General features: G+C 41.1%; 1 protein-coding gene across 8 annotated transcripts in view; it reads right to left on the bottom strand.

Moving 5' to 3' along the window:
* LOC140489122 (amyloid-beta A4 precursor protein-binding family A member 1-like) overlaps positions 1-12,301 on the bottom strand; it is a 204,308-nt gene extending 192,007 nt beyond the window's left edge. For all 8 annotated transcript variants that reach the window (XM_072588360.1, XM_072588373.1, XM_072588372.1 and 5 more), the window contains exon 1: positions 12,134-12,301. The gene's annotated coding sequence lies outside the window, so the exon portion shown is untranslated. The remainder of the gene's footprint in view (positions 1-12,133) is intronic.
* Positions 12,302-22,100: the final 9,799 nt, after the last annotated feature.

The following is a 22,100-nucleotide window of genomic DNA, read 5'->3' as shown; positions in this document are numbered from 1 at the left end:
TCTTGGAAATGTGGGTCAGTCCAAACGAGAGAGCAATGTTTTAAAATTGGATGCGGTCCTTTTACAACAGCGATAAAGAGAAACATTTTCTCTTCAAGGTTTGTGCAAGTTTAGAACTCCCTGGTTCAAGGCGGTGGAAGTAGGGTTATTGAATACTTTCACAAAGAGGCTGATAGATTCTTGTTAGGCATGGGGATCAAAGCTTATCAAGGATAGCTGGGGATGTGGAATCTAAAACACAACCAGATCTTATTGAATGGCCAACTACTGTTTTTATTTTATATGTTCATTTGTTACATGTAATGTAACTTGAAAAAAAAAGTCATGACATATTTACCATTACATGGTGGCATGCATTTTGCAGAGCTCAACGATGCAATAGAAAGGGAAATCTACCCTATATCTACGGTAGATAAGAGTTTAGAAAAGTAGAGTCTTCACTAAACTTGATGCCAGCTGTGGATTCTGGCAGCTACCATTAAGCTAGCAACAAGGTTAGTTCTCATTCCTTTTGGAAGATTTTGGTTTGACAGCTTAGGCTGACAACTTTGTGCCACAAAAACCATCTCCAACAGAAGTGTGTCTACCCATGCGTTCTTGACATTTAATGACATTGCCCACACTGCCAACATCTTGAGGGTTACTACCAACCAGGAACAGAACTAAATTAGATACATAAATACAGGGGCTAGAAGAGGAAAGAATACTGTGGTGTGCGACTCCCTAAAGCCCCCATTCACCATTTACAATTCAGGAGTGTGATGGAATACCCCCCAAATGCCTGGATGAGCGTAACTCTAACAATATTCGAGTAGATTGACACCATCCAGGACAGAGTAACCCACATGACTGGCACTGCAAGCAACCACTCCCTCAAGATCAGAATCAAGGTCAATAGTCCTCAAGCTGGTCACAGCCAATCTTCCATGTGCAAAGTAAATATTTTCTGGATGAATTCTGAAACTTCCAGACCTCTCAAATTTGTAATGTCAGAAAGTTGTCAGGAGATAGAATCATGGCAAATGTAACTATATACTTAAATGTACAAATGCTAACCATACATTCAAATATACAAATACCAACATGGGGAATAAAAGTTAGGGAATATGTATAAGTCAATGGTTCTGAAAGGGTTAATATTGGAGGCTGCATTAAACTCCACCCAATTAGATGATGTCTTATAGGATTGGTTCAGGATATGATAGAACATCTTAAATCTTACACAGTGCAGATCTATGTCCACAGGTCTCCTCAGAGATAAAGTCAGCTAGCTACTATAACTTCTCCACACTTGCTATCACACAATAAACCACATCTTGTTAAGATGTATAGTGGTTTATCCTCTATCACAGTGAGCCAATTAAACCCTTCGACCACATCAAGCAAAGTGGATCTACAAATCCCACATCCGCTTCCTCCTTGAACAAAGAACTGACTGGTCCATGCCTACTACCAACTACCTCTGCCTGGCTGAACTTGTTCTCACATTGAACAACTTCTCCTTTCCACTGTTTTCAGTTTCTCCAAATATGGGAACCAGTCAGAGTCCAAACTAATCCTACCGAGAAATACAGAAGATAGGAGAAAGACTAGGCCATTTGACAACTCATGCCTGCTCCACTCTTCAATTTGATCATGGCCGATCATTGAGCTCAGTACCCTAATCCTTCCCTCCCCATCCCCATACCCTTTGATCCCTTTAGCTACAGGAACTATATTTACCTTTATCCTGAAAACAGAATGTTGTGGCCTAAACCACTTTCTGTGGTAGTGAATTCCAGAGTCACCACTTTCTGGGTGAGGAATATAAAATAAGTTTCTCTTTATCTCAGGCCTAAAAGATTTACCTATTACTCTTATGCTTTGATTGCTGGTTTTGGACTCCCCCACCATTGGGTACATCCTTCCTTTATCTAACCTGTCTAGTCCTATTAGAATTCCGTAGGTTTCTATTAGATCGCCCCCCTCGTACTTCTAAACTCCAGCTAATACAATCCTAACTAATTCAAACCAATCACTCTTCATTCTGCCATCCCAGTAATCAATTTGGTAAACCTTTGCTGCACTCCCTCTATAGCAAGTTCATCCTTCCTCAGATAAGGAGTCCAAAACTGCACACAATATTCCTGGTGTGCCCTGATCCTGGGCCTTATATGTAGATTATAAGGAACATTCTTTATTGCAGCCCTAATTGGGCTACTCTCATCTCATTTTCTGGTACAGTGATGATGACACCACTGCCATTTCCTACTCTTTCTCCATGCTGAAAAGGTTATTCAACTTTACCTCTGATTCTCTCACCTTCACATAGTCCATCTCAGATCTTTCTTTCCCTCTCTTGACTTCTCTGTCTCTATTTGTTTGGATAGGCTATCAATTGATATTCACTACATCCTGTCCATTCTCTTTCACACACACCTCTACTCTAATCACCTTCAGCCCTGAATCTTCCAGTTCCACCAGCCTCCTTACTGAATGGTTCATCATTTTCCACTTCTGTCACCTCAATCAAACATATCTCCACCTCTCCTCCCCTTCGTCATTCCAAAGAGATGCTTCCCTCTATGGCACCCTGATTCACTCTAACACCTCATCCCTCATCTCTGACACTCTGCTGAGAAAGGACAAGGGAATTCAACACCTGCCCTTTTACCTTCTCTCCTGTCATTGTTAAGAGGCCCTAAATTCTCCTTCCAAGTTACTCTTTTCACAACGGGGTCTCATCCATGATGCAGAGAGCTCTTGCAGGATGCACTTGTAGAGTTATAAATCTGACCCCCAGCTTTCAGTCTGCTGTCATTTTAATTCCCCACTTCACTCTCATTCTTACCTCAGCCTCCCTACTTGTTCCTGTAATGCTTAATGTAAGCTCAAGGCACCATATCTCTCGATGAGTGACTTAACAGCCTTCGAGACACAACATCAAGTTCAACAGCTTCAGGTCACAGACTTTGTCTCCCTTTATTCGGAATGTAGCTGTTTGCGATAACTCTGTAAATCCCAACCACACCCTCATTTGCTTCTTGTCCTGTTATAGTCTTCTTTTAGCTTGGCCCGTCATGCCTCTTTTATTACTTAATCTCTCCAATCACAGACCTTCCCTTCTGCTGTTACCCTGCCCCCTCTTCAGCAATCCAAAAGAATCATTTGCTACGATTCTTAATATTTTCCAGTTCTGAAGAAAGGCCATCCACCTAGAACATTAATTATGCTTTTCTCCCTCCATAGAAGCTGCCTGACCTCCCGAACACGAACAGCATTTTCTGTTTCTCTTTTGGGTTTTCAGCAGCTGCGTATTTTCCTTGGGCATCGATGTAAATACAGAGCCTGGTGGGGATCATTCCTGACCTGGAGTGAAGTGAAATACCACAGAGTCCTACAACTCACAATGGAATCTCACAAAGGAAAGAAACAACATTTCCATCTTTGAATTCAAACTTCAAAGACAAAGTTCTAATCTGCTGTCCATGGCCTGAAGGACAATGAATGGAGAGAGAAATACAAATATCTGTTGAGCCAGTATATGAAAGTAGGAGAAAGAGAGGACTGCAGATGCGAGAGATCAGAGTCAAGAGTGTGGTGCTGGAAAAGAACAGCAGGTCAGGCCGCATCTGAGGAGCAGGAGAATCGGCGTTTTGGGTATAAGTCCTTCATCAGGAATGCAAGTATGAAAGTAGGAATGCAAGTGCAGCAGACGGTGAAGAAAGCAAATGGTATGTTGGCTTTTATAGCAAGAGGAGCTGAGAGGACAGGAACAGGGATACCTTGATGCAATTGAACAGGATCCTAATGAGACCTTACCTGAAATACTATGTTCAGTTTTGGTCTTCTTGTCTGAGAAAGGATGTTCTAGCTATGGAAGGACTGCAACAACCATTTACCAGACTAACTCCTGCGATGACTGAACTGAACTACAAAGAGAGACCAGATGAGTTTGGGGTATGCCCACTGGAGTTTAGAAGAATGAAGGGGGGGGGGGGAATCTCCTAGAAACCTTTAAAATCTAACAGGACTAGACAGGCTAAACATAGGAAGGATGTTCCTGATGACTGAGGTGTCCAGAACCGGCCTCACAGTTTAAGCATATGGACAGGCCATTTAGGTGTCAGATAGAGATAAATTTCTTCAGCCAGAGAGTAGTGAGCCTATGGAAATATCAATACTGCATGGTTTTCAAGAAGGAGATCCATATAGTTCTTAGGGTTACAGGGATCAAAGGGTATGGGGTGAAAGCAGGAACAGGTGACTCAGTTGGATGATCAGCCATTTGAGCAGGCTCAAAAGGTTGGATGGCCTAGTCCTGCTCTTATGTTCTATGAACCAAAACACAGGCTTATGTAAGGAAATCATGTTACAGCAACATCACATGACTTGTGATGTGAGTGTGGGGGTTCTGAAAATGCAAATCCAGAGCAGGAGGCGGCCACTCAGCTCCTCAAGCCTGCGCCGCCAATCAAAAAGATCATGGCTGATGGCCACTTTTGGGAATATTGCGAGTAATTCTGGGCTCCTTCATATCAGAAGGATTTGTGAAACTTAAAAGGGTTCAGAAAAGATTTATAAGGACATTGCAAGGGTTGGAGGATTTGAGCTATAAGGAGAGGTTGAATAGGCTCGGGTTGTCGTCCTTGGAGCGTCGGAGGCTGAGGGGTGACCTTACAGAGGTTTACAAAATTATGATGGGCATGGATAGGGTAAATAGACAAAGTCTCCTCCCTGGGGTGGGGGGAATCCAGAAATAGACGGCATAAGTTTAGGGTGAGAGGGGAAAGATATAAAAGAGACCTAAGGGGCAACTTTTTCATGCAGAGGGTGGTACGTGTATAGAATGAGCAGCTAGACAAAGTGGTGGAGGTTGGTACAATTGCAACATTTCAAAGGCATCTGGATGGGTATATGAATAGGAAGGGTTTGGAGGGATATGGGCCGGGTGCTGGCAGGTGGGATTAGATTGGTTTGGGATGTCTGGTTGGCATGGACGAGTTGAACCGAAGGGTCTGCTTCCATGCTGTACATCTCTATGACTTTATGATCACACCTTCTGCTCAAGGGTTTGTTACTGCCTACTGAGAGCAGAGGCAGCCAGCAATAAAAGAAAATTAACGATGTGTGGTACCCACTTGGGAAGTTAAAATCTTGGCTCACTGTATTACAAAAAAAATGACGCAAGCACAGAAGAAGGTCCAAGAGTTTTTTAGTGGATGGTACCCAAACTGAGAAGTAAACCCCATCAGGAAAACCTGATAAAAAGTCTGAGCTTCCCTAGAAAAGCAATAACAAATAGCCTTGTCTGAGAGATCTTTAAAACCATGACAGGGTTTGACAGGGGAGACATACAGAAAACGTTTCCACCTATGGGCAAGTCCAAAACTAAATCTATGTAAGTCACTAACAAATCCAATGGGGAATTCAGCAGAAACCTCCTTATCCACGGAGCGGTGAAAATATGGAACTCACAATCACAGGGAGTGCCTGAAGTTAATACCATTGATGAATTTAGGGGGAAGCTGGATAAATGAAATGACTAGAAGAATATATTGTCAGGGCGAGGTGAAGGAGGGTCAGAGGAAGCTCATGTGGAGCATAAACGCTGGAAAGACCAATTGGGCTGAATTGCTGGTTTCAATGTTGTAATTCTATGTAATTTAATTCAGCTGTCATAGCCTATCCCAATGAGCTATAGCACATTCGATCAGATACCAACAGCACACAATTACCTCTGCAGGGTTAGCCTCGAGAGGTGTCAGGAGGCTGCTCGCAACTTTCCAGAGCAGATGGTGCAATCTCCTCACCGAAAGAATATGGATCTACAAACTAGATTTATAGACTACATGTCCCAGCCAACAGCACAGTATGATTAATATCTTTACAGATTTGGCTGTCTAGATAAAGAACAGGGCGGTTAGAAGGCCACAAGGTTTGTTATTTTCATAGCATGTTTCCAATTGAAAAATGCACACTTTAGTGTCAGCAAAGATTAGTCAATTGGGCAAGAGCATGAGGAAACGAGTCAAGAAAACATTAAAATCCGTCATTTTGTAAAGGATTCCTGCTGCAATCTACTTTCAACTTTGTTTGCCCTCTCATTTGCAAACTTTGCAATCGAGTTTGCCAAATTTCAAACATTCCTTTCTCAGATCAGGACAATTTCCAAATTTTCCAGCTCTGAATTGCCCGTCACAGGGCAATTTTCCAGTAAAACATGGACCCAGGCCTTCCTGCAACAGCAAAGTTATCAATGTATTGTACTGTGTGGTACAAACCTGGATGTCTAACTCTCAGATTGGTCAAATGTTCAAGAAGAGCTGAATTTGGGGCTGAGTCATGAAGGCCAAAGAGAGCAGGCACAAGAGGTTATAAAACATGGAATAAAAAACATAAGGGAAAAGCATGCTCTTCGCCACAACAACCTGTGCTTGTATAATGACTTTGATACAGTAAAACGTTCCAACTGCATTCAGCAAAAGTGTTACCATAAAATTTCACACCAAACTACAGAAGGGCAGGTGACCAGAAATTTGGGCAAAATGGTCATTTTAAGCGGCAGTCTAAAAGAAGGGCTATAATGGAGAAGAGAGGGAGAGAAAAAGAGAATGGCAGACACATTTAAGGAAGGAATTCAAGAGTATTGCCAGCTGAAGGTATGGCCACCAATGGTGAAGCTATTAAAATTTGGGATATACAAGGTGTCAGATTGGAATGAGTCTAGAAATCTCAGAGAGATGGTGAGCTGAAGGTGATTACAGAAGAGAATTAAAAAGGTGTTCTAAAAAATCTGCTACAGAGGTCATGGGACACAGAATGTACCATGCAGAGTTTTGGTTCAGATGTTGCCAGGGTTTGAGCTAGAGGGAAGAGGCTGAATAGGCTGGTGCTATTTTCCTTGGAGCATCAGAGGCTGAGGGGTGACCTTATAGAGGTTTATAAAATCATGAGGGTCATGGATAGGGTGAATAGTCAAGGTTTTTTCCTCAGGGTAAGGGAGTCCAAAACTATAGGGCACAGGTTTAAGTTGTGAGGAGAAAGATTTAGAAGGGACCTAGGGTGCAAATTTTTCACGCATAGGGTGGTGTCAATGAGCTGCCAGAGGAAGTTCATAAGATATTGGAGCTGAATAGGCCATTCGGCCCATCAAGTCTGCTCTCCAATTCAATCATGGCTAATATGTTCCTCACCCTCTTTTTACTGCCTTCTGTCCATATCCCTTCTGTCCATAACCCATTACCAATTAAAAGTCTGTCCAACTCCTCCTCAAATATACTCACTCTCCCAGCATCCATTGTACTTTAGGGTAGCAAATTCCACAGATGTACAAACTTTTAGAAGTAGTTGCTCCTCAATTGTTTTAAATTTGCTACCCTTTATCCAAAGACTATGATCTATCACCTGAGAATGTCCCACAAGAGGAAGCATCCGCTCCATGTCTATTTTATCCACACCCTTTATCATCTTGAAAACCTCAATTTGATCTCCCCTCATTGTTCTAAATTCCATAGAGTTTAGCCTAATCTGTACAATATCTCTTCATACAACAAACTCCTCATCTCTGGGATCAATCTAGTGAACCTCCTCTGAACTGCCTCCAATGTCTCTACATCTATCCTCAAATAAAGGGACCAAAACTGTGCACAATACTCCAGTGATGGAAGCAGGTACAACTACAACATTTAAAAGGCATCTGGATGGATACACGAATAGGAAGAGTTTAGACAGCAATTGGCCAAATGGGACTAGATTGATTTCGGCCATCTGGCCAACATGGACGGGTTGAACCGAAAGATCTTTGTCAGTGCTGTACATCTCTATGACTCTACATAAGGAGAAATTTATTCACATCGGAGGAGGTTCAAAGAAGGTGCACTAGATAAGAAGGTCCAGTTCTGAGGAAAAGTCGAGAAAGTTTGGCCGATACCCATTGAAGTTGAGAAGAATGAGAGGTGACCTTATTGAAAGTTAAGATTCTGAGAGGATATATGATGGGAGGACGTTTCTCATTGTACGGGAATCTTGAACTAAGGGGCACAGTTTACAAATAAGGGGTCTCAAGTTTAAGACAGATGAGGAGGCATTTCTTCTCTCAATGCATCATTTATTGTAGAAGTTCTCCATCACAGCGGTCATTGGAGGCTGGGTCGTAGAATACACTCAGAGTTGAGTTAGACAGATTTTTCACCCTCAGCGGAGTCCAGAATTTTGAGTGTCAGAAAGGAAAATTGAGTTAAGGCCTCAATCAGCATTGATCTTATTGAATGATGGAGCAAGCTCCAGAGTGGAACAACTTCTCCTGCTCCTACTTCTTATATATTCCCCATGGCAACACATCCAAAATAAATGCTATTAGACTCAGATGCCTGAAAAGTAATGAAAACGACAGAAAGCAGGCAGGACAGTGAAATTAGACTAGAAGGCTCATGTGGAGAAAAACATTTGCACAAGCTTGACGGGCCAAATAGCCTCCTTCTGTGCGACAGCACCATGCTACATAATAATAATGTCACGCGGTGAAGGGATAATTTGACTTGGTGAACAACACACTGGTATTACTGGTTTCAGACACAGCTGACAGAATACAAATGAGATTGATTAATAGAATTCCACACCAAAGAACAAAAGGCAATTAATTTTAAAGCTTTTCTATCTTCTTATTTGCATGTTTTAATTCATACCATCAACAAATCAATTCAGGAACTTGCCCATGTTGCTACAGCACCTTTAAGGTAGTAAACATCCTAGGACATTCATGACAGTGTTATCAAATTAAATGCGACACTGAACAAATAACAGAAATTTTTGTTATCTCCCATGGGATGTGATGCATGCTTTGTAGCTGGTGAACAGACTTTGGAGGATCAGGATGTCAGTTACTTATCAAAGAATAACAAGACCCTGGCCTACTCTGTTTTTATATGGCCGTTCCAATTCAGTTTCTGATCAATGGTAATCCCCAGGATGTTATTAGTAGGGGATTCAGCAATGTACTGTCATTGACTTTGCAAGGAAAATATGTAACTTGCAACTTATCATCCTAAGCCTGAATCATGTCCAGGTCTTGCCTCATATGGACACAAGGACGACTTCAACATCTGAGGAATTACAAATGGTACTGATGATTGCACAATCATCACCACTGGCCTTGTGATGGATGGAGGATCATTGATGAAACAGCTGAAGATGGTTGAGCCCAGGACACTACCCTAAGGAGCTTCTGCTGAGATGTCCTGGAGCTGAGCTGACTGACTTCCAAAAACCACAACCATCTTCCTATGTGCCAGTATGACTCCAACAAGAGGAGTGAGTGCTCCGATACTCACCCATTCCAATTTTGCTAGGGCTCCTTAATGCCACCCTCGGCAACGTCACTCTCACAAAGTCACTGTCAAGGACAGTCATTCTCACCTCACCTCTGGAATTCAGCCCTTTTGTCCATGTTTAAATCAAGGCTATGAGGAGGTCAGGAGATCAGACTAGATCAAACTTGAGTGGCCCTGACAGAACCTAAGCTAAGCGAGGCTGTACTGCTTGATAGTACAATCAATGAAATTTTCCATTTCCTTGCTAGTGATAGGGCCATAGGAACTGGCTGAGTTAGATCTGTGCTGCTTTTCATGAACCATGGTGATTTCCCACATTGTTGAGTAGATGTTGGTGTTGGACTATATTGAAACAGCTTGGCTAGAAAAGCAGCTATTTCTGGAACACAAGCCTTCCTTATTATAACTGAAATGTTGTCAGGTCCCACCGCCTTTGCAATTTCCTATGTGCATTTAGCCCTTGCTAGGTAACACAAAATGAATCGAGTTGCTTAAAGTCTGGGATCAGCAATGATGTGATTTCAGGAGAAACTCCAGATGGATCATGCATTCAGCACACCTGGCTTTAGATGACTGTACTCACGATGAGAACACCACGAAGGAGGAGAGACAGAGGTAGAGATATTTATGGAGGGAATTCCAGACTGTTGGAATTCCCTTCATTTGACGTCACAGTTACCAACAGTGGAACAATTAGAACTGGGGCTGTTCAAGAAGCCAGAATTGGAGGAGTGTGGATATTTCACAGGTGTATAGGGCTGGAGGAGATTACAGAGACACAGAGGGGTGAGGTTATGGAGAGAATGGAAAAGAAGGATGAGAATTTTAAAATTAAGGTGTTGTTTAAGCATGAACTGCTGAGTAATAAGAGAATTAAGGGATAAAGAGTTTGAACATGATGATTAACTTGAAGTAGATGATCAGACATGATCTGAGCGAGTGATACAGCTGGGTCTAAGGACTGAATGGCCTCCTCCCAGCTCACAGCAGTTCAGTTATGGGTGAACAGAGTTTGGTGAGAGTTAGGATGCATATAGCAAGGGATTACTAAGCTAGAGGAGGTTACAGACACAGAATGGGCAAAAACATGAGGTTACTTGAACACGAGAATGATACACTGTAATCTGAGGTTCTGGAGGCCAGTGAGCCAATGTTGCTCAGCAAGCAGAAGGGCGAGAGACTTTTAGTGAGAGTTAGGACGTGGCCAGCAAAGCTTACATTTACATAACGCAGAAAATCGGAGAGCAATAAAATAGTTGAGTATGAAGATGGCAAAGATAGGAACAAGGGCTTCAGCCACAGCCAGACTGAAATGGGGTCAGAATAGCTGACCACATGCAAGCAAGCAGCCTTCATGATGCACAGGACATGTGGTCAGAAACTCAGCTCAGAGTCAAATATAACAGCAAAGCTGCCAACAGCTTAATTCAACCGGAGGCCTTTATTGGGGAAGGGGCAGAATTGATGGTGAGGCAGCAGAATTTGTGGTATTATCAGTCTTCTCAGTATTTCACCGAAGCATGGCTCTGCAAGTCTGGATGCTGAACAAAGTATTTAACATCACAGACAGTGAAGCAGTCAAGACAGAGGGAGGAAGAGTTGGATATTGTAAGCATACATCTGAAAGCTGACCCACATCTGCAGATATCAACAAGAAGCAGCACGATACTGAAGAGGTCATTCCTCAAAATCAAACATCCATTGAATGAATGGAACTGCCTATTTGCAAAAGAGTGAGGTTGAAAATTTCAAGTCTGTTGTTTATCTCGCACAGATCAATTAATCAGTTTTTAATCTTATACTCCTATGGACTTTATCATTCATGTAACATACGGTGGATATTACTTAACCAAATCTTTTATCTTCCTGACTCATTCAAGTTATTATTGGCAAATGAAAGAAACTGAATGAAATGTCCTTCAGACACTTGTCAAAATTAAATACAACACATGGTGTTGTGTAAAAGCTGTAGAATCTAAACACTTTCTCTCTTCTGAACTAGAGATAGTATTTTTTTAACCTATGTACAGTTATGTGAAACGTAAAATTGGCATTCCAGTAAAACAGCAACAATGGCTATTATATTTGCTAAAAATGCACAGAGATGTTTTCTAGATCATCATGATGATGTTGCTTGAGTCACTGTTGGTTATCATTGCTGCTGAAATAATTACAATTTGCAAATCAAATACTGTAACCATGTTAGCCTTTAAAAACAGAGGAATTGTTCCCGCCTGATCTTGGGAGAATTCACAGTGAGCTTACAGGTGGGATCATGTATGAAATCTTGTTACTGTAAGATAGATTCATCACTCTCTGGGTTAAGACAATGCAACATAGGTTTTCTTTCCCCACCTCCCCATATCATACACATGTAAGCACACCAACAAATGAAAGGCAAAAACAAGATCTTAAAAAGGTTTTCTGTTTGCAGTCTGCCATAACCTTGCTACTGTACATTCTCAGGAAAGATGCCATATCAACACAACAAAGCATTACTGCAGCATGATCCTCAGTAAACTGATGGGCGAGAACAGCATCTTCACAATAAGATGGACCATCTCTAGGATGTTCCAGTCAATGCACAATTCAGATTGGAGGATCATATGCATGATATCTAAGTTAAAAATACGCTTGAATTGCTCTGCTTTAAAGGTGCTTTTTTTTTGATGTGTTTATTTTCTTGCACGAAAGTGTGTAGGGGGATTTCTGCATCCTTTCTCCCACCTTTTTTACATCTGTCGCAAAATACTCTGCAAATGACTAAAAGCGTTTTGCACAAAAAAAAGGGAAATTGGAGCCAGAAGCCTGCTGCTACATACCTGTGATTCCTAAAGCCCCTCAAGATCTGGAGGTGATTGCATTGCGCGCACTTTGCCCGTTTTCTTGTAATTGTTTAAAGCTCTCTAGTTGCCAGCTGATCCTCCCTGTGGTTCTTGCAGAGACACACTCAGATTTGCAGAGGGACTCAGACAGGAAGTGGCCCTGGTGCGCGAAGACGCTGCAGGGGGAAGTGCGCCTGCGCGTGGGGGCCGGCGGCCGGCGGCTCTCCGGCAGCCCGCGTTCAAGACGCATGCGTGGGAGCCGGGCCCGGCAAGGTGGACCATTGCGCAGGCCCGGACTCAGGAGTGTCTGAGATGTTTGCTCCACAGCCAGGGGTCACTCTCCATATCCCCTGTGGTCACCCTCACCCCCAGGGGTAATTCTCTACCACATCCCATGGTCACTGTGTCACCCAGGGGTCACTCTGCACCCTCCCCATTGTCACTCTGACACCCAGGGATCATTCTCCGTCCCCAGATCACTCTCACTGTCACACTCAGATTCACTCTCCATTCCCCAGTCTTCGCTTTCACTTCCAGGGATCATCCAACCCTCGAGTTATTCTTCATTCCCCATGGGTTACTCTGACACACAGCACTAATTCTCCATTCCCCAGTGGTCCTTCTCACGCTGCAGTCCCCAGGGATCACGCCAGCACTCAGGTATAACTCTCCACTTACCCCAGATGTCACCTCGGAGTCAATCTCCAAAGTTCATGTGTCATTGTCACACCCAGGGATCACTCCCACACTGAGGGTCCATCTCTATCCTCTATCCTCTATCCATCACTCAACACTTGATACTGACCTCACCTTTCAGGTCTTGCAACTTTCCTGATGATAGAGGCTTAACATGGTAATATCACATGTTTAATACCAGCAATGGGGTCCAATTCTTTTATTTCACACAGAGAGATTTAGGCTTGTGGAACCTCATCGAAACATGCTCAGAAACCGGGTGGGGAAATAATATTTGCAGTTTCCTGCTCTCTCACTCCTCCCTGTCTGCAGTTCCTAGCTCATTGCAAGGGTTTTATGGTCTGTGCAACTTTTCCTTGAGCACAATGCAAGATTATTGATAGATTCCCAAATGGCCACAGGGATTTTGCTTAAATTGGAAAACAGCTTTTGCATATGGATCAAAGAGGAAAGAAAATCAAGACTTTCATTTCCTCAGCATCTTTCACCACCTCAGGTTGTTGCTGAGCTTCAAAGCCAAGGAATTACATATATTTAAAGACAGAGCAGAGATAAAATACTTATCAATTGGACAAAATGTGTTTATTAACTTGGCTGGTAAAGGAACTAACAATAAATAGTAGCTACAGAGTCTGCATGGGAAATAGGATATGTTGACAGTCTTTATAAGTCATTTGCAACTCTGATACAAAAGTAATGCTGCCAAGGTCCCACTCACTCACCAGAGAGAGACGTCTGGTAGTGACTTACCATCAGGCAAGAGGAGAAGTTGAGAAGGAGTCCTTCATGGTAACCTCAACTACTAGGGGAATTGAACCCACACTGTTAGTGTCACTCTGTATTGTGAAACCAGCTCAGGAATGATGAAGGGCTTTTGCCCGAAGCGTTGATTTCCTGCTCCTTGGATGCTACCTGACCTGCTGTGCTTTTCCAGCACCACTTTAATCTTGACTCTGATCTCCAGCATCTGCAGCACCCACTTCCACCATTCTGAAACCCTGTCCAGCTAACTGAGCCCCAAGTTAGCCTGATCATTCTGTCTGATTTTGAACAGGGGATGTTTTGCACATTCAGCGAATGTGATGACTACTACACTATAGAATACATAGGCATAAGGAGAACCTTGTGCTTCAGCCCTACAATTGTTGTTTCACATAACTTATTGCACAAAAACAGGCCATTCAGCCCAACGGGTCCATGCTGGTGTTAATGCTCCACATGGATCTTTATTCATTCCTTTTTCATCTCACCTTGTCAGAATATCTCCATAGTCTTTTCTCCCTCAGGTGGTCATCCAGCTCCTCCTTAAATGCAAAACAAAAACAAAAGATCCTGGAAATCAACAAGAAAAACAGAAATTACTGGAAAAGAACTCAGCAGAGAGAACTCAACTAGTTCTGAGGAAGGGTCACTGGATCCAAAATGTTAACTTTGCTTGCTCACCACAATTGTTGTCAGACCTGCTGAGTATTTTTTTAACCAGCAACTTCTGTTTTAGTCTGCTTCAATTCATCTACGCTATTCATTTCAATCACTCCTTGTGGTAGCAATTTCTATATTCTGGAAAATTTCACAAAATACAGAGGTATATACTTTTGGGTAAAATGTTTAAAAATAAAGGAAAATAACTGATGAATTTATCACTTGTATTAAACATGCAATACAAAATGCAAGGAATTTTTTTTTTGCATGGCTGTGCAGATTTGATGTAAGCATTGGATTGCAGCTGCTTCACTGTTTTCCATCTCTCCAGGTTAATGTGTTTATAGTGAGTGATGCCTCTCAGCTCTGCAGTAGCAGATGCTGTTTCTCCATTCTTCAGTACCAACACACCCTGATGTCAGGGATCCTAAAGAGAAACTACCTTCTGTGTCCACAGGGAAATAACTGCTGCAGAACTGCCATCTAAAGGGCTGTAATTTGGTTAGGTTAGTGCATTATGTTAATTTTAACCTTTTTAATGAATGGAACTGCTTAGCAATCTGTGGTGTGTGCTTGTCTCTTACTTAAATGTACAGAAATCATTTGCTTCTGATACAAAACATTCTAGAGCAGGGAATGAGCACATTTGTTTAATTCAAAGTATTTCCTGAAGAAAGTGAAAATACATTGTTTCGTAATTGCTTTCTTGCTGTTTTGTTGTCCATGTGTTTCTCATCTGAAGCAGTTGTAATTTTAAAATTATGTTATGGTCCTGAAAACATCAACTGACACAAGTGGAATCTATGTACATAGGTTAAATGGAAAAGTAGAAGTGGAGAGAAACTAATAAAGCCACATTAAAAAAAAATGATAATACCTGTTTTTTGTAATCGGGCAGTTGTGGCTTCAAGTGGTGAGGCCTTAAGCTCTGGAATTCTGCCCCTGAGTCTCTGTCTCCATCTGTTTCCCCTCTTTTGAAACTAAGTCTTTGATTGCTTCTGTCTCCTGCCCTAATGTTTCTTGTGCAGCTCAGTGTTAAATTTTGAAATACACTCTGTGGATCATCTTTGGACAGATTACTGTGTTAAAGACACAATATGAATTATTATCCATCACTTGACAAAACTCTTGCCACCTACTTCTGATATTACATAAGAAATATCAACTTCTACTATTTTGTGTTTGTGAATGATTGCATACATAAAATTACACAGTTTAGAAGGTTCAGAAACAGGCTATTTGACAAATCTAGTCTGTTCCAGTGTTTTCTTTCCTCCCACTCCAGCTTCCTCCCATTTTACCTCATCTATATCTATCCAGATGACCTCTAGCCTCTTCTTCCTCATATGACTGTCCAGCTTCCTCCTAAATGCGTCTATACTATTTTCTTTAACAATCCCTGTAGTTGAGTTCCACATTCATTTCACTCTTCGAGTGAAGATGTATCTTATGAATTCTTTACTGGATGCCTTGATGATTGTCTTGCCTGGGTGACCCCTACTTATGCTTTTCCCCACAAGAAGAAACTCTCTTTCCGCTCCGTCAAAACCTTAAATCCCTTTGCTTTTGTCAATACGGCATCTCCTGAGGTTTAGGTACCAACTGGGCTCATGATACAATGCACTGAAACAGTGGCAGACTGCCACAGCATTAATTGAGATTGACATGGTTAAGAAGCCTGTTTCATGGTAAAATCCTACAACCAGATTGAATTAGAGAATTTGTGCAGTTAATCTATAAATCCAAAAGACATCTGGTCTCTCAGCTACTGTGAATACAGTAGAATGCTGAACATAGAAAATATAAGAAAGTTAAAAACCTTGAGTATTTCCTACAGGACAACAAATCCACTGCCCAATTTAAAAATCCATAAGTGATAGAGGTTTCTGTGAAATGTTTCTGCTGTTGGTGTCCAAAAATAGAGTTCATGAATGTAAGATGGTAATTAGATTAGTTTCTTTACAGTCTGGAAACAGGCCATTTGTCCCCACCAGTCCACACTGACCTTCCAAAGCGTAACCTACCCAGACACTATGGGCAACTTAGCATGGTTGTACATCTTTGGATTGTGGGAGGAAACCAGAGCACTTGGAGGAAACCCACGCAGACATGGGGATTGGACTTGTACATCTTTGGATTGTGGGAGGAAACCGGAGCACTTGGAGGAAACTCACGTAGACATGGGGAGAATGTGCAAACTCCACACAGTCGCCTGAGGCTTGAATTGAACCTGGGTCCCTGGCGCTGTGAGACAGCAGTGCTAATCACCATACCGTCATAATAGGAAATTCAGAAGAAACTTCTTTATTCAGAATGTGGTGAGAATGAGGACAGGAACGTAAGAAACAAAAGCAAGATCAGATCATAGAGTTCATCATTCAATATGAACATAACTAATCTTTTGTCTTAAGTCCACTTTCCTGCCTGATCCCCATATATTTTGTCTCTTCTAGAATCCAACAATCTTGAAAATTCAGTCTTGATCTCTGCCTTGAATCACATGGAAGAATGAAGTGAATAACACGGATACATTTAAGGGGAAATTAGATATGTATGTGAGGGAGAAAGGAGTAGAAAAAAATGCTGTTAGGGTGAGATAATGTCGAGGTGGATGAGGCCCATGTGGAGCCTAAACACCATCACAGACAAGTTGGGCTAAATAGCCTTTCAGTTTAGTGTATGTTACATTAAAGGGTCAGGACATTGATTTATTATTGGTTTTACAACTCTTTTTCAAGGGTACTTAGATCAGAAATCCCCCAAATCTTTAATTCATGCTGCTTACCTCAATCTCTACGCCATAATTACAATAAAGAGTAAATATCCCTCAAGCTCTACTGGAATATCTACTATACCAATCAAATCATTTTCAACACATCTGTATACCCATAGCCACCTCCCTCATCCCTCTCACAACCTAGATAATGACCATAAGACACATAGCTACAGAGACGGTAGGTGCAGGAGTGGGCCATTTGACACCTCAAGCCTGCCCACCATTCGATATGATCATGGCCGATCATGGAGTTCCATACCCTCATCCAGCCCTCCCACCTTATCTCTTGATCCCTTTAGCCACAAGAGCTATATCTAACTCCTTCTTGTAAACACATATAGTCTTGTCCTCAATCACTTTCTATGGTATAAAATTGCACAGACACCGGAGGAGAAGAAGGCCATTCAGCTCATTGAGTCTTCTTCACCTTTCAGTGAGACGATGGTTGATCTGATAATTCTCATCTCCATTTTCTTGCCTTTTCCTTATAACTCTTGATATCCTTACTGATTTAAAACCTATCTATCTATCTCAGCCTTGATTATACTTAATGATCCAACCTCCACAGCATTCCGCAATAAAGAATTCCACAGATCCACTACCTTCGGAGACAAAAACAAATCCTCCTCATCTCAGTCTTAAATGGACAATCCCATATTCTGCGGTCATTCCCTATGGTTCTAGATTCTGTCACAAGGGGAAACAAGCTCTCTTCAAATCTGCTAAGAATCATATCTGTTTCAAAATGGTTGTGTTTCATTCCATTAAACTCCAATGAGTACAGGCCCAATCTACTCAATCTCTCTTCATAAGAAGATCCTTCCTTACCTGGAATCAATCTAGTGAACCTTTTCTGGACTGCCTCCAATGCTAGTATTTCTTTCCATAGATAAAGGATCCAAAACTGTACACAGTATTCTAGATGTGGTCTGACTGGTGTCTTATATAGTTTTAGCAAATCTTCAGTATTTTTATGTTCCATTCCTTCTGATATAAACACTAACATTCCGTTTGCCTGCCCAATGACCTACTGAACTTGTATATTAACTTTTTGTGATTTATGCACAAGGGCTCCCAAATGCCTCTGTGCTGTAGCTTCCTGCTTTCTTTTTCCATTTAAATAATATTTAGCTTACTTATTCTTCCTGCCAAAGTTCATAACTCATAGTTTCCCACATTATATTCCATCTCCCAAGTTTTTTTGCCCAGTCACTTAATCTGTTTATATCCCTTTTTGTGTCATCCTCACAACTTGCCATCTCACCTATTTTTATGTCATTTGTAAACATGACAAGAGTACATTCACTTTCCTCAGCCAAGTCATTAACGCATATTGCAAGTAATTGTGGCTGTAGCACTGATCCCAATGCATTCCATTAGTCACGAGTTGCAATCCTGAAAATGCACCCACTCCTGTCTTTAATTAGACAGCAAATCCTCAATCCAAGGTAATATACCACCTTCAATATCACAGGCTACTACATAATTAACAGCCTTGTGTGTGGTGCTTTGTCAAATAACATTTTAGAACTCCAAATATATTACCACATCTAGTTCCCTCTTATCTATCCTGCTTGTTACCTCCTCAAAGAATTCTAATAAATTTGTCAGAGATGATTTCCTCTTCATGAAGTCAGTCTAATTCTGCTTGATTCTATCATGTATTTCTAAATGAACAGCTATTACATCCTGTATATAAACTCTGACATTTCCCAATGAGAAATTTTAAGTACTTGGTCTATGGTTCCCTATTTTTTGTTTCACTCCCTTTTGGATAAGGATACTGTCTTTGACTATGACTTGGAAATGCCAGTGTTGGACTGAGACAGACAAAGTTAAAAATCACACAACACCAAATCACAGTCCAACAGGTTTATTTGGAAGCACGAGTTTTAGGGGCGCCGCTCAAGGGGCAGTGTTCTGAAAGCTAGTGCTTCCAAATAAACCTGTTGGACTATAACCTGGTGTTGTGTGATTTTTAACTTTGTCCTTGACTATATTCTTCCTCTGCAGGCAAGAATTTAAGAACTTTTTTGCCTGGAGTAAGCATTGTCTGTACGACATTTCATTCAAGCCAAAGTACAAATCTACTTCCATTTGCAACTCTGATCTGAAAGTTTCATATCGCTTAAAACACAGAAGTAGGCCAGTCAGTCTATGCAATTGTTTATGCACTTTATGAACCTCCTCCATTACACCTAAGCAACTTCCTTTCTCCCTCATGTTTTTACTTAGCTTCCCTTTAAACACATTTCTGTGGTTTTCCTTAAGCAGACCTTCTGGCAATGTGTTCCACACTGTCACCACTATCTATCTAAAGAATGTCTCCTGAGTTCCTTTTTAACTTTATGAACATTTTATATACATGTCAACTAGTTTCAGATTCCCCACCCTCAAAGTGAAATTAACTATGTTTCCCCTATTGCCAAACTTCATAACTTTAATGCCCACTATTGGTGTATCTGGAGTCTGGACCAACTTAGTTTCAAAGGGTTCAACTACTGAAAGTACTCATAAGTTACATAAGTTGCATAATGATAGTATTTCAAAAGATTCTGCACAGATAAATATATTCTTCTTGTGAAAACTGCATACTTTCCATTCATGTATTTTTGTGTAAACAAAGCAGTTATTGATATGAAGTCTAAGTCTAGTTTCAGTAAGATGTGTTGATTCTATCTGCTGTCTCTCAGGACAAGTGAATTCACTGGCAGCGCCAATGGAATATCTGGTGCATAGCATGAGCATCCTAGGCTTCACTCTCTCATCCACACATTGATTTAACTAATGTAGGAAGAAAAAAGATGAAGGTCAAATCATATAGTATGTGAGGTCCACTTGTGGGAGTGAGCAGGATGCAGAATACAAGAGACCGTCTTGCTCAAGAATGATGGCAGTCCCTTTACCCTTGCTCCTTGTTTCTTGTGAAAGATATTTAGATAAGCTGATTCCATTTCAACCAAAATCTGGATTCTATTTTGCAATTGAAACAAAAGAAAGCTGTGAACAGGAATGACCCTCATTTGCACAAATTTCCATTTAAATGGTTTTTAAAAATTAATATTTGAAGACCTTACATCAGATCATATCATTGCTTGTGGAGCTATTGATTGCTCTTTCCAAAACTGATGAACTCCATTATATCGATCAGATATTTTGAAAGCTGAACTTTGGGTTTTGAATTTTTAAATCTCTTCCTGCGCCTCTTACTGCTTTAGTTGATCTTTTGGTTTGGTACAGTTTTTTTCCACTATTTGACAAATAGGATCTGTTTCACTATCCAATGGTCACACAGCTATCACTCCCTCATTGTCTTTGATCCTGTGAATTCAGTTGTTTGTCATTTGATTTTTGACTACTGAAGGATACCAAAAAACGCTTTGTCCTGAGCAGAAATACTATCTGATCTGCATGTTGCCAGTCATTTCAATATTTGTTTAACATTTTAATTGCCTGGCTATGAGGAATAGTTTGTTTTTCAAAATGCCCTCAACAGAGAAATCCTGAGAATGTCAGCACTCATTAAGCAGAGATAACTTTGCTGACTCAAGATACGATAGGAGAAAAACACATATCCAAAGATATTCTGCTCTAGTGAGACAGCTGGAGCCAGAAGACCGGTAAGACACCCAAGCTCTGCCTCAAGGATGCTTACACATTTGACACGAAGGAACAAAAACAGAAATTGCTGGAGAAACTCAGCAGTTCTGACAGCATCTATAGAGACAAAGCAGAGTTAACAGTTTGTGTCCAGTGGTCCTTCTTCAGAACATTAGTTTCTGATCATTAAGAAGGGTCACAGGACTTGAAATGGTCGCTCTGCTTTGGAAAAACTCAGCAGGTCTGGCAGCATCTGTGGAGAGAAAGCAGAGCTACCATTTTAAGTCGTGTAACCCTTCTTCATTACCAAAAACTAATGTTCTGAAGAAGGACCACTGGACACAAACGGTTAATTCTGCTTTCTCTCCACAGATGCTGCCAGAACTGCTGAGTTTTTCCAGAAATTTTTGTTTTAATATCAGATTTCCAGCATCCACAGTTCTTTCTTTCATTTTTTCTGATATGAAGGACATCCATATTTACAACATGTAGATATAAACTGATGAAAGAGGAAAAATGTCAACATCACCTGTAGATCTGCATGCACCACCATGACGCTCAGTCACTAATTTTCAACAGTCACTAAAACTAAAAACAAATACCTGATAACCCCTTCATACACAACACTTGCGGCAGAACGTTTCATAGATTGATCTCTTCAGCCATCAACCAAGCTGTACCACCTAAATCTACCCCATCCCCAAGCGATTTGATTTGATGTCCACCATCTTGCAAAGATGGAAGGAAGACAACAACAATAAATCGTTGTGTTAATGATATTTTTGACACTTTAAAGACTCAGCATTTAGGATTTGGGATGTAGCCCTTCAAACAAAGACTGGAAGCCTTGGTAATTGGAAGTGTTAATCAATCCATTAAAACAAAGTCTAAACCTTTGTCAGATCGTTCTCTTTTGCTAACTTAGCTTTGAAGGATTGTGGGATCATTGTGTGTTTTTGTTATGATTGTGATGGAGCAGGTTTCTTTCAATGGCCCAGACATGAGACATAACTAAACTTGGTGCCCAGGGCAGGGTTGCATCCTTTGTGCAGTATAAGGTTGAGCTTGGCATGGACTGGAGATAACGTCCTGGCACGGTCTGCGGGAAGGAAATGCTGAACTTTTTATTTCTTTATTTTTCTAATTTATTCCTAAAATTTAGTAGTTAAGTACTTTGCACCTATGATGGTGTGAAGGACTGTAATACTGAACTTGTTAATTTTATTTCTTGATTGTTCTTTATTCCTAAGATACTATACATAAGTACTTTTATACTTAAGAGGGCTCAGTAAGTGGTGGCTTTGTAAACATTTGACTGCACTCATGTGGGTTCATGTGACAATAAACCGTATTCTAATTCTAAACTGTAGAAGTCCTGTTGGTTTCTACGCATAGGCGAGGTATTTTTGTTAAAGGTGCTAATCAGATGTATGTCAGAAACTATTGGAGCAAACAACAGTTTAGGCAAAG

Source organism: Chiloscyllium punctatum, chromosome 2 (assembly GCF_047496795.1).
Source record: "Chiloscyllium punctatum isolate Juve2018m chromosome 2, sChiPun1.3, whole genome shotgun sequence".
Lineage (NCBI taxonomy): Eukaryota > Metazoa > Chordata > Chondrichthyes > Orectolobiformes > Hemiscylliidae > Chiloscyllium > Chiloscyllium punctatum.
Note: the sequence above shows the minus strand (reverse complement) of the source record. Positions and strands in the feature narration are given on the sequence as shown.